The 13,113-nt window shown below is 38.2% G+C and overlaps 1 long non-coding RNA gene across 1 annotated transcript; it reads left to right on the top strand.

The window, feature by feature from the left end:
• Positions 1–779: 779 nt before the first annotated feature.
• Positions 780–7,903, top strand: LOC148690674 (uncharacterized). Its single transcript, XR_015956574.1, has 3 exons — positions 780–1,430; positions 6,108–6,449; positions 7,647–7,903. It is a non-coding gene; the product is annotated as an uncharacterized LOC148690674 (long non-coding RNA).
• Positions 7,904–13,113: the final 5,210 nt, after the last annotated feature.

Raw genomic sequence — 13,113 nt, 5'->3', positions numbered from 1 at the left:
CAAATTTTTTTATATCCAACGGCAGAGATTAATTAATTGAATAAAAATTTTAAAAAAATTGTACAAAATTCAAAAAAATTCAAAAAAAAATCTGATTTTTTTTAAAAAAATTTTATGACACGTGGCATAATGAGTACGATTAAAAAATTTATCGGAAATTCATTCCCAATAATTGTCTTTTCGGATTTTATGACAAGTGGCGCAACGACAACGATTAAAAATCTTATCCGAAATTACAAATAAAATTATTTTGTATTATTTTTTTATACTTTGGATAATGAGACGTGGCGCAACAAGAACGATTAAAAATTTTATCCGATATTACAATTAAAATTATTTTGTATTATTTTATAAATAAATAAAATACTAATATTTTATTGCCTATTGCCAAGGCTATTGAAGTGTAACGGTGGAGATGTAAATGCTATTGTCAGGGCTATTACTGTTCAGTAAGGGTAGTTACTATTCATTAGGTGGATTGAATAGTGCATAGCCTCGGGGGAGGGCTCCAACGCTGGAGTTGTTCTAAGGTCCTATTTGGTACGTGGGACGTGATGGAATGGAGTGGGACAAAGTGTTCCGTCCTACGTTTGGTGTGCCTAAAACAGGTGGAACGCGCTGTTCCACGGGAGGAGTTTTGGGTGAATTTTTGTTTCGCCTCCCCCCTGGAACGACTTGTTCCACCTCCGTGGAGCACAAAATTGAAACATTTTAGGACAAAAATGCCCCTCATCTTTTTCAATATTTACCATCCAAATCATAAAACAAACCCCAACCATTCTCTGCCGCTGCCTCTCTTCCCGTAGCCTTCCTCCTCATCCTCATCCTCTCCCGTAGCCGCCGACTACACCTAGCTCGCACGAAGCCACTACTGTCACTAGATCGTCTCAGGGAGACCCCCCGAATACCAACGGACTAGTAAGACCGTCATCTCTCTCGTCGTCCTGCTTTGCTCCATAAGCTTGCCGGACCATTCCACGACCAACGCTGCGTCCTCATAAGTCTCTCAGGGTTTCCTCTTCCACTTCCTCTTCTTCATTTTCTTTGATTTTGTTTTGAAGATTCGTGAAATTATTAGTGGGTTTTGAACGATTTCTGGTTGTGATCGATTATGGGTTTTGATTTACTTCTGGGATTTTTGCATTCTGATTTATTTCTAGGTTTTGATTGATTTATGGGTTTTAATTTGATCCACAAATCAGTCATATTGTTTTAGGAGAATGTTTGCTCTTGCAGAGAATAATCGTCTTTCTATGAGAAAATTGTTCCGTGCATGTCATTCGAGAGGCCCTGTTGTTATTCCTAACATCGACCTCGTCGATTATGCCTATCAATTCGAGTAAGTTTGCTTCTTAATTTGTATGTTTTTTTTGTCATGTTTATTTTGTGTTTAGTTGCACAGAAAGTTATGGAAATTAAATGGTGGAAATGTTGGAACTGGACTAGGTTACTCAGAGTTTTGAGAATGCAAAGTATGAAAGCACTGGTATACTCGGGAGAATTCTTATTAACATGAAACAAACAACTTCGGCTATTAAATAGCCTTACATCAAACAGGAAATCAAATAACAACCCACGATTATACAGGACCTAAAATCGTGGTGAGTGACTAGGTTAAAACAGAAAACAACTTGTCCCTCAAGTATAAGAGGGTTATTAGCAAGTCCAGGAATGAAGCCTAGAATAAAGGAACCCTAACAACTAGACTTATGACTATTTCAACATCCTCCCTTAAACTGAATACCATTGATATTCAGTTTATTCCAAGGTATTCACGAACACCCATTAACTCTCGCATCTTCAAAAACACTTCAAGCTTTAACGGCTTTGTCATGATGTCTATAATATGTTCTTGAGTAGAACATTGTAATAGCTCCACAACTCCATCTTTGACAAGATCTCGAAGGAAATGAAACCGAACATCTATGTGCTTACTGCGACCATGCATTACCGGATTCTTTGAAAGTTTAATGGTTGAGACATTATCACAATATACTACTGTTGGACCACTTTGTCTCAAACTTAAACTCCCCAGAATTCTTCTTAACCACACCACTTGACATGCACTTGAAGCTGCAGCTATAAATTCTGCTTCAGTAGTAGAGAGAGTAACCACTGGTTGTTTCTTCAAATACCATGAAACTGCACCTGAATTCATCCTAAAAACATAACCTGAAGTGCTTTTTCTGTCATCTTAAACACTGGCATAGTCACTATCCATGTAGCCAATAAGCTCTTCATCTCTTCCCTTCTTGTAAAACACTCCAAAACCAATGGTGCCTTTCACGTACCTTAAAATCGTTTTAGCTGCCATTAGATGAGTCTCAGTAGGATACTCCATATACCTACTAATCAAACTTACAGTGAACATAAGATCAGGACGTGTAGCTGTTAAGTACATGAGACTTCCAACCATCTATTTATAAAGCGTGCTATCAACCTTCACCCCCTCTTCATCACGAGTCAGTTTAAAACCAGGAACAACATGATTGTGCACTGAGTTGCATTGATCCATATTAAACCTTTCCAACACTTCATGTGCATACTTTCGTTGACTGATGAATATTTCATCCGTTGTCTGCACCACTTCTATGCCAAGAAAATACCTCATTTGTCCGAGATCAGTCATGTCAAACTCATCCATCATAGACCTTTTAAATTGCTCAAACAATAACTCATCATTCCCTGTGAATATAAGATCATCAACATAGAGGCATACAATCAAAGTTTTACCTTCAGTTGCTACCTTAATGAACAGTGTATGCTCGTAGGGACATTTATTGAAACCTTCCTTGATGAAGTACAACTTTATTCGATTGTACCATGCCAGTGGAGCCTGCTTGAGTCCATAAAGTGCATTCTTGAGACGATATACCTTGGACTCACTCCCCTTATGTTCATAACCAGGTGGTTGTTCAACAAATACTTCCTCATCAATTTCACCGTGCAAAAAGGCTGATTTGACGTTGAGTTGGTAAATCTTCCAACTCTTTTGTGCAGCAAGAGAAATGACCACTCGAATTGTATCCAATCGAGCTACTGGTGCAAACACCTCAGAGAAATCAACTTCATATTGTTGACTATATCCCTTTGCAACAAGTTGAGCCTTGTACTTGTCTACCTCCCCATTTTCATTCAGTTTTTTTCTGAAGACCCACTTCACTCCAATAGTTTTTCCCCCCGATGGCAGATTAGTCAACTCCCACGTATCATTCTTCTCTATAGCTTTTATTTATCGATCCATTGTTTGTCTCCACTTCCCACTCTTCACGGCAACGTAATAAGTTGTTGGATCACCATTAGTAAACAAGGCTAGGTGAGCCAAGTTTACACTTTGTTCATCAGAGAGACCCTCGCCAGTTTCATAATCTCTCATCCAAATTGGTGGTCTTCGAGTTCGTCCTTCTTGAGATGCACTTCCTTCAGCCATGACTTCTCCTACTTCAAATGAATCATTACCATGAGACTCATTGGTTCCCATATCTTCAATAACCCCAGATCCTTCTTCATCTTCTATGATTGTTTCTTCATCAGTTTCCCATTCAAGATCAGTTAAGATAGCTTGCTCATGAATGTTATCCCAATTCCATTGTTCATCTTCCTCAAAAACCACATCTCGACTCACAATAATTTTTGTGAGATGGGATCAAACAGTCTATAAGCTTTGGATTCCTCACTTACCCCCAACAGTATGCATTTGAGGCTTTTGTCATCAAGTTTCACTCTTTTGCTATCAGGTACATGCACATGAGATACACATCCAAAGACTCTAAAGTGATCCACCGATGGTTTGTGCCCACTCCAAGCTTCTTCAGGTGTCTTGCTTTTTACGGCAAGAGTTGGACTTCGATTCAATACATGCACTGCCCAGTTCACTGTTTCGGGCCATAAAGTTTTTGGAATTTGTTTCTTTGATAGCATGCACCGAACCATATTCATGATGGTTCGATTTTTCCTTTCAGCTATGCCGTTTTGTTGAGGTGTGTAGGCAGCCGTCAACTGTCTGTGAATGCCATTCTCACTGGAGAAACTTGTGAATTCATGCGACGTGAACTCACCTCCTCGATCTGTCCTTAAGCCTCTTATGAACATTCATGTTTCCTTCTCCACTCTAGCTTTATAAGTTTTGATCATGGCAAAGGCTTCTGATTTCTCCACCAAAAAATAAACCCACGTTCTTCTACTAAAATCATTAATAAAAGTGATGAGATACCTATTCTTGCTATTTGAGACTGGACTTATCGGGCCACATATGTCAGCATGTATCAATTGTAATATCTTAGAGGTTTTCCATATACTTTCCCGTGGAAAAGAGTCACGGTGCTGTTTTCCCACAAGACAATCTTCACACACTTTCTGAGACGCTTTGAAATTTGGTAACCCTTCAACCATATTCTTTTGTTGCAACACCTTCAGTCCATTCCAGCTCAAATGCCCATACCGACAGTGCCAAAGAGTTGCTTGATCAGTGGTTGTCATAGTGAGACTTTTTTGTTCATTCAGTGAGCAGCGAACAACCAAGGCAAACAACCTATTGCATGTCATCTCAGTCTCAAGAATTAGACCTTTCTCAGGATGAAAGATCTTGCACTTTCCATATTGCATGAGCACAGCAAGTCCCCTCTCTTGCAGTTGACCAATACTCAACATATTATTCTTTAACTCAGGTACAAAGAAGACTCCTATAACAACATGCACGATCCCATGCACCACTATTCGCACCTTGCCCTTGCCCTTCACACTGAGACTGGAGTCATTTCCTAGCTTTACTGACTCTCTGAAACTATCATCCATCTCGATAGATACTTCCTTGCTGCCACTCATATGATTACTACATCCAGAATCCAGGAACCAAGTGTACTCCTTCTTAGTTCCCTTAACATCCACTTGCGCCATCAGCAACATTTCTTCCTTTGTTTCTGCAAAATTCGCCTATGAAACCCTAGCTTTCTTTGGACATTCCCATTGAAAATGCCCTAGCTCATGACAATTGTAGCATTCAATGGTAGATTTGTCGAACCCAAATCTACCTCTTCCTCTTCCTCTTCCACGGTATGAGCCACGACCACCACCTCTTCCTCCTTGTTGAATTCCAGAAATGACTTGAAGAGCTTGTTCATCCACAACTTGCCGACTGACTCTTTGTTCATGCACAAGAAGACTACTCTAGAGTTCATCAATGGATAAAGCATCCAAGTTATTCGACTCTTCAATCGAGCAAACAACATAATCATATTTTGAAGTTATGGACCTCAAAATTTTTTCAATGATTACCACATCCTCCATTCTTTCTCCATGAAGCCTCATCTTATTGGCTATAACGAGCGTTCTTCCAAAATAGTCATTCACTGTTTCTCCAGCCTTCATGTGCAGTATTTCAAACTCCTTTCGAAGTGCCTGTAGTTGAGCACGTTTCACACGTGTTGTTCCCTGATACTTCTGCTTCAAGGAATCCCATATATCCTTCGCAGTTTCCTTTTTCAAGATCGTTTCTAAAATAGGACGATCAATGGCCTGGAACAAATAGTTCTTGGCCTTCAAGTCTTTCAATTTCTGCTCATCTAGCGCCTTCTTCTGCAAGTCACTAGATTCAGCCCCTCCTGCTCCTGCAGTGATTCCTGTCTCCACCAAGTTCCAATATTCTTTGGAACGCAGAAAGTTCTCCATTAGCATACTCCAGTGATCATAGTGCCCATCGAACCTTGGGATGGCAGATTGTACAAAGCTACTCTCAGACGTCATGTTTTTGTTCTCTCACACTGACACCAGGTTTGGTCTGGCCCCGTGATAGGGCTTTAATACCAGATGTTGGAACTTGACTAGGTTACTTAGACTTTTGAGAATGCAAAGTATGAAAGCACTGGTATACTCGGGAGAATTCTTATTAACATGAAACAAACAACTTCGGCTATTAAATAGCCTTACATCAAACAGGAAATCAAATAACAACCCACGATTATACAGGACCTAAAATCGTGGTGAGTGACTAGGTTAAAACAGAAAACAACTTGTCCCTCAAGTATAGGAGGGTTATTAGCACGTCCAGGAATGAAGCCTAGAATAAAGGAACCCTAACAACTAGACTTTTGACTATTTCAACAGGAAAGAACTAATAAAGTTGATAAATTTTCTGTAGAAATAGAAAATATGTGCTCTTGCAGATTGCAACATTTTGGTTATCATTTTCACTTCCAGATGCTACCCTCACCAGTGTAAAGTAATCTCATTCTATGATAGGTGGTCTATACCATTCATCAAGCTTTGGCGACTTGAAACTTTTCACTCGAGCTTCCAGCGCATGTAGATGGCCATGCCTGTTTTGCAAATGTGATTTAAACTGATTAAGTTGTCGTTGAGGAGGGACAGTTTATCCCCGCCACTGTGAAGGAAGGAGACACTGTTCTGCAGCCAGAATATGAAGGAACTGAAGTGAAGCTTTGTGACAAAAAGTACGTATCTCACAAGGCCTTATTGCTAGTTTTCTTAGATGTGCAATATTTTAAGCTGCTTTTAATTATGTATAAACTTCTGAAAGATTTCTGTCATGATTCTAATAGTTTTTGGGGCCTATTTACTAAACCATTGCTGACCTTAATTCAATCGAGAGATACAATGGAAGCTGAAACTCACTTACTTAAGCACTGGGACTTTTGTTTTATAAATTGCCTTCACATCACGTAGATAAAATATTCAGATGGAAGAACTGTGTAGAAAACTAGATCTTAGATTTTGTGCTGATGATTTCCCTTCCATACGTGATTCAGTGACTTGAAGTATTACTGAATAATAAGGCTGAGATGCTTTCCATTTCATGATTTTGCGCATATATGTTTTATGAATTTTTCCATGATATATGGATACAATACCTAGTGAAATGTTACCTGTTTCTCTTACACGAATCGTCCATGGGGTTTGTATGTATGTGTCTTATTTGTATCGCTCTCTATAAACAGGTGTGCTTTTGTCCATTGTATGTGTCTTAGTACTAGGATTACAATTTGGCGAATTGACTCAAGTAGGCATCCTTGCAGTGAAGCAGAGGTGTGCTTTAGTTAGCATGTGTTTTTGGATTTCTGTGTGTGACACTGAACAACATTTGAGAATGCATACTATGTTATGTATGTTACAAGAACTTGTGAAACTAGTCAGGATTGAGAAATAGATGCAGTTTTGAGAACATTTACTTTTGTATTATTTCTTTCGACATTCACTTCCTTTGTCCGATTAGGTGCTCATTATTTTATTTTATTTTAGTTTTTAGATTTTTTTTTTTTTTTTTGCTGTTTTAGGTAGCATCTATATCGAGATGAGGATATACTGGGAACACTGCACGACTGATGTATTGTTTGACCTATGATCGTGTTAATTTTGTTCATGATTTATCCTAGTGGATTTAAGTTCCATATCATGAAGTCGATCTTTGTCAATGCCCTACTGTTTAAATTTGTTATGTGCTTATATATTAGATGAAGGAGAACGTGTAAAACTGTTCTGGTACTGGGTAAATAATTTGAATGCAACTAAGACGTCTTTAATATGTACTAAGACGTCTTTAATAGGTATCAAGTTTATCTGAATCCCTACCACATGTCTGCTCTAGTTATACAATGTTTATTCTTTGCTTATTTTTGAATTCGCAATGTCAGCGAGGACCAGAGATGCTTGCAGACCGGTGGTCGCGGCTGCTTGCTTTCTAAGGTAAGGTTTGTCAATTCGATCGGTCACCGAGTGCTTCTGGTTGTGGCTCTTTTCAGGTTTTGACAATGGAGCTTCACGAGCTGCTACTGTTATGGTAGCGTTAGATAAAATCACAGTAGTGGTGCTTTGAACCAGAATTTGTTATGTTTTTAGTTCCAATCTTCTGCCGATTGCTCACCAGATTTTGTTATGTTTTTAGTCCCAATCTTCTGGTGATAGTGCTGTTTTCATTATTCTGCTTTTTAGACCGACACTGCACCAAACGCTTCACTAAGCTAGTCCAACTTAGTCTAGTCTAGTCTAAGCCAGTCCAGCTTAGTCCTTGAAGCTAGTCAAGTCCGAGACAGTCCGGTGCAACAAACGCACCCTCATTGTTCAAGGAATACAATCTTTAGTCATTCACTTTCTCTCTCTAAATTTTCTGCCATTGTTTTTCATTTTGGTTCTTTTACAATCTCCAAAAGCTAATCATGGTATTGTTATAAAAGATGACGAAATTCATGGCATAATATATCTTTAGCCATGTGCTAGTGTAAAAAATATATCATAGTTGAGCATATATGTGTTCAAATATGAACAAGTTAAAAAAAAAAAAAAAAAAAAAATTGTCCCGTCCCGTTCCACGCATAAACATTGTACCAAACAACAGACGGAATAGGGTTAAGTTAGTCATTTAATCCTTTGGTTCCGTTATGTCCAGCGCACACCAAACGCAGAACAGAACAATCGTCTCGTTTCGTCATGTGCGTATCAAACATAACATGGAACCTCCGTTTCGTCCTGTCCCGTCCCATCCCGTTCCGTCCTGTCCCGTCCCGTCTGCATACCAAAAGGTACCTAATCTCCCAGGCCTCTCTCTTTCAACTCTCATTTCTGTCTCTCCATTCTTTCTCATCTAACTTTCTCACTTTTCACTCTCTTTCTCTCTCTGTAAACACAGAGACCTGCCATCATTACCACACCTCCGGCGAGCTTCACTGAACCGCCACCTTAAGGCCATTACCTGTCATCCTTTCTAAAACTCAAATTTAAGGGGATCGAACTCCCTCACATCTTCCTTAGACGCCCTACCTTTCTCACTCACTATGTGCTCGTTGCACAGAAGCAACTATGGCGTTCACCAATGCCCTATTTCACGACCACCATCGTCCTTGTCTCTAACCCACCACGAATGCAGTACCATGTACAAACACCCTATTTGGGCATCCAAACCCAAAAACTAGAACTCGGAACTCTCCAAGTATTTTTTCCGTTGTCCCAGGTGTAAGACTCAATATCCCTTTAATCTTCTCCTTGTTTATGTTCTAAACAATTACTAGGTTGTTACGTGTGTCTTAATGGTGCAGAAACCTCTCAGGAATGGAATTTCCAGTTTTTTGGAAAACCATTGAACCGTGGCTGTCAGGCCATCTTTAGGCCATTTTTTCGACCAACACTGACATTAACTTGGCCCCAATTTGGTATGGACTTTTTCTCCACATTTCTAGCTTCAATATGGCTTTTGAATCATTGCATTTGGTTAAAAATTAAGCTCGAAATGATCTGTAAAAGTTGAGAGAAAAACCTACAAAAATCTGGAAATCGGGGTGACCACGTGTGGACGCGCATGGTGGCCGGTGCGTGCAGTGCATGACTGCTGGTGCAGCCACCTTGTGGTGGCGCGTGGAGGAACCCGAGGTCCCTCTTTAGGTTTCTCGAATCCGAATATGCTGTCCGTTTTCCGAAATTCGATCGTTTTAAAATAGTTCATTTATTAGCCGTACTTTGTATGAAAATGCGTAATTACGTTAATACGCTACATTTACATAAATGGTCTCGTTTCTAGATGAAACGCATCGCAAGGATTATATGTGTGTGTGTTTAGTTTCCATATATACATCTAATAATGAATTTTCTATGTGACTGCCGTAATTAAATTAACGTTCATAGGAAATGACGTAATGATGAGAATTAGAAAATCATTATAAATCTTACGGGATGCCTTAATTAAATTTATGGCTACGAATAATAATATTGTTGACTAGAAGTATCGAATCACTGTAACATGACTATATTTATGTTATCTGCTCATCGTTTACTGTACCAGTGTTTGTACTAGCTCGGGCCAGGGCCAATTTTTCACGTGTATGTTCACATCGCACTGTACGCTAACTTTGGATCCATTGTAGGTGACAGTCTTGTCCTAAATTGATATAGGCAATTAGGACTCGTAAGCGATGGGCATAACGCCAGTCTTCACGTGATTGTAGTATTAGAGCGTAAACCATTATTACATCCAGTCATGTTCATGTCAGAATACCTCTGCATGAACTTGTGTGTATCAGCATGTGTCGATGAGCACTTAATGTGATATATTTATTTCTGAGAGATATTGGGATTACTAGAAGTTATATGCTTATTTACGAATTTATGATGTATTGAAGTTTTGAGATATTGCAGGCCACGGTAAGTATTTCATACTATACGTAATATGTATATTTTGAAAACTATACTTGTTCTACGGTGAGGGGTTATAATGTTTTCAAAATGGTTTTATAAAACTTTATTTTTAGGCCCACTGACCTTTGTTTTTCACCACTTCAGGTTTTAGTGGCAGTGTTCGTGTCGACGAGGATTTATGGCAAACGCTATTATCGGAGACAACTTCCAATGGCATAGTTCTTATTCTAATTTTGCTCTGACATCATGTGTGAAATGAGTTCATTCCAGCTCACAAGCGCACTCTTATATTTAGGCACCTTTAGGTTTAAATTTATTCACATTTTCCACATCATTACACTTATGACTTCGTCACCCTCCTAGTGTCGGCCAACACAACTTGATTCGAAATCCATGTGGACATTTCGGGTTAGGATGTGTCACCTCAGGCCATATCAACAGAACAAAACAGTTCATCACATCACAAAAACAAAATAAAAAAAGATAATTAGGAGGATTATCAGTTTTTGATACTTGGTTACAAAAATAATCAGTTTTAGCATGTTGTTATTATATTGTCGTTGTGTTGTTGTTTTGTCATCGTTGTGTCATCGATATATAATTAATATATTGTTGTTGCTATAAACTAATAATTTATGCAATCAAATGTAAAAAACTTATCATTCTAGCTAATTGCCCAATAAAAACGAGGTGAACTTAGCAAACTTGTATTGGTTTTGGTAAGTAGTCTCACATTTGAGATGAATTAAAATAATATTTACAATTGGAGGTTAATTGCTAATGTCACCAAGATCTTTTGTGATAAAATCTCACACCTAATAATAGCTGTAAAGTTATGAACAATATTGATGATATTGGTTTTGGACCATGAGGAGTCTAAAGATTATTATGGTACCATTTTTGCACACTTTTCCCCCTCACACAATATACAAGACATTATTGCTCATGTCACTGCGGCAGGGAACTCATTTTTGCACACTTTTTCCCCCTCACACAATATACAAGACATTATTGCTCATGTCACCGCGGCAGGGAACTCATTTTTGCACACTTTTTCCCCTCATTCTACACAATCTCTTAGGGCATTTAGCTACAATAAACATATTTTGATACATTAATGCAAAAAAGATTAGTGTTTATTATGTCGTCATTATATCATCATTTGTGTTGTCGTTGTGCTCAATATATAATTAATATGTCTAGCTGGAATGATCATTTTGGTTGTAGATATGATAAAGTGTCATTGTGTGGTCATTCTACCATCATCACGCCGTCGTTACAAAAAAAATTATCATTTCTATCCAAAAGTAAAAGAACATGATAATGCGTGATACACTTAAAACACCGTAATTATAGCGTCTCTATTACATTTATATCCAATGTAAGGAGTTTGGATTTTTCTTTAGAAAAGAAAAACCTACCTTCCAAATAGGTGTAAATTCAAGTATATCTAATATACATTTATTTTTGGTACACTTTTTTCACCCAATTCGTTGCTGCTCGTGTGGTCCATTTGAAAATGTTTTTCGTCCAGTCCAGGTGGAGGCTCTTGCTGCAAGGGAAGGTTTGGTGATAATCGTTGAAAGGGGCTTATCAAATGTTATTTCGGAATGTGATTCTTTCCAGATTGCAAATGCGTTGCGTGGACATTCTCCCACAAGGTCAATGATTGGGCCTATTATTGAGGATGCTAAAGCATCTATATCGTCGATCACTGGAGTTGTTCTGGCCCATGTTCGTTGTTAGGCTAATGAAATGGCTCTTCAGCTCGCCAAGTTTGCGTTATCTTGTGATGGTCTTCAGTCTTGGTTCAAGGAACCTCCTGATTTTCTTGCATACCCTTTTGTAATTGATTGTAATGGTTATGTTATGTGAGGGCTGTGCTTGTACTGTGTAATGTATCAACTATTCTTTTTGTTGGAAATGAAATATCTACAGTTGCTTTCAAAAAAAGGAATGGGAGAATTGTAATGATTGAATTATAATGGCTATGTTACTAAAAAAACATATGAGAATTGTTATTTTTATGCTTCAAAAATTTTATTATATATTTTTCATAAATAATTTTTTTTAAATACAAAAAAATTTAGAACATACAATAAAAATAAAAATGTTGAAATGATAAGAATTCCCAAACAAGTTATTACTTACTTTCTTGTATATCGGATTGTCCTCTCCTATCAGTGCATTTGAAAATCTAATAGGATCAGTCGGTACTCTCCTAATTAGGTGGGCTACAGGATATATGAGTCGTATGCTAGACTCAGCCTTTTTTCTCACCCAAATCTAGCAGAGGAATAAATCTATAGGCATATAGAATAGGGAAACCTACTTAATGAAAATATCAAAGAAATTTGTAGCAGCAGCTCTAGATGTTCCAGTTATACAAGTAGCTGGAGAGAGAGAGAGAGAGAGAGAGAGAGAGAGAGAGAGAATCTTAATTTTTGAATGTGACATGACACAGTTTCTGTGCCTGTGTATGGGAGAGAGAGAGAGTAATGGGCTTTTGGAGATTTGCAGAGAAATGGGATTGGTTTCGAATTAGATTTTGTTTCCAATTCACGTTTTCAAATGTCAAATGCGACATTCCCCTTCTGCAAATCTTCAGGAGTATATAATTACTAATTTATTAGTATTGTTGGTTCACATTCAACAAGTTTATTCTGACACGGACAACGTGTATGCGCGGCCATTCACACAAAACCGAGAACTCCTTCATTAATCAAGCTCATTTGCGATTCTACTTGCATGTGGAATGCCATATTCAGTCGGGCGTGCTGAAACACTTCCCACAAAGAGAGGTCTGTCTATTAACCTTCACATTAATCATAAACATCTAAAAACGTTAAACTAGAATAATCATTAAAGAATACCTCAATACCATTGCTTAGGCCATTAAAGCCGGCCGATTATGATTGCAATAACATATGCATACGAGGATATTCTTATACGATAAACACTATATAAAATCAGCAA

This window comes from Pyrus communis, chromosome 15 (genome assembly GCF_041283825.1).
Source record: "Pyrus communis isolate YQ-2024b chromosome 15, ASM4128382v1, whole genome shotgun sequence".
Taxonomy (NCBI): domain Eukaryota; kingdom Viridiplantae; phylum Streptophyta; class Magnoliopsida; order Rosales; family Rosaceae; genus Pyrus; species Pyrus communis.
Note: the sequence above shows the minus strand (reverse complement) of the source record. Positions and strands in the feature narration are given on the sequence as shown.